Source organism: Acanthisitta chloris, unplaced genomic scaffold (assembly GCF_000695815.1).
Source record: "Acanthisitta chloris isolate BGI_N310 unplaced genomic scaffold, ASM69581v1 scaffold7855, whole genome shotgun sequence".
Classification (NCBI taxonomy): Eukaryota; Metazoa; Chordata; class Aves; order Passeriformes; family Acanthisittidae; genus Acanthisitta; species Acanthisitta chloris.
In genome coordinates this window covers 44,240-44,608 of record NW_008673126.1, presented here as the reverse complement: position 1 = coordinate 44,608, position 369 = coordinate 44,240, and the positions used below count along the sequence as shown (strand labels likewise).

Here is a 369-nt window from a genome sequence, read left to right as displayed (position 1 = left end):
GAATGGTCAATAACACACAAAATAGACAAAGCATTGCCCAAACTGCTAGGCTGGTCTCAGGGAACAGAGAGAACTCCTTGGGCAGCCACAGAGTGTCCCACCTCAGTACCACTGGAGAACAGTCAGGTGCTCACTAGGGGATAGTGCTGGGGGTTTGGAAAGGAGGTCTGTCTCTCTCCCAGTGAGGAGAGACCTCCCATCCTGCTGCAAGGCAGTGGTGCTGCTGCCTGTGAGAGAAGTGAGACAAAAGGTCACGAGTGCAGCCAAGGTACTTTCTTCAGCATCCTGGTGGTCTCCTCTCTGAAGACAGGGGCTCCTCTATGAGGACAGGCTGAGGGAGTTGGGGCTGTTCAGCCTGGAGAAGAGAAG

General features: G+C 54.2%; 1 protein-coding gene across 2 annotated transcripts in view; it reads right to left on the bottom strand.

Moving 5' to 3' along the window:
* PRR5L (proline rich 5 like) overlaps window positions 1-369 on the bottom strand; it is a 31,098-nt gene that overhangs the window by 402 nt on the left and 30,327 nt on the right. The window lies entirely within an intron of this gene.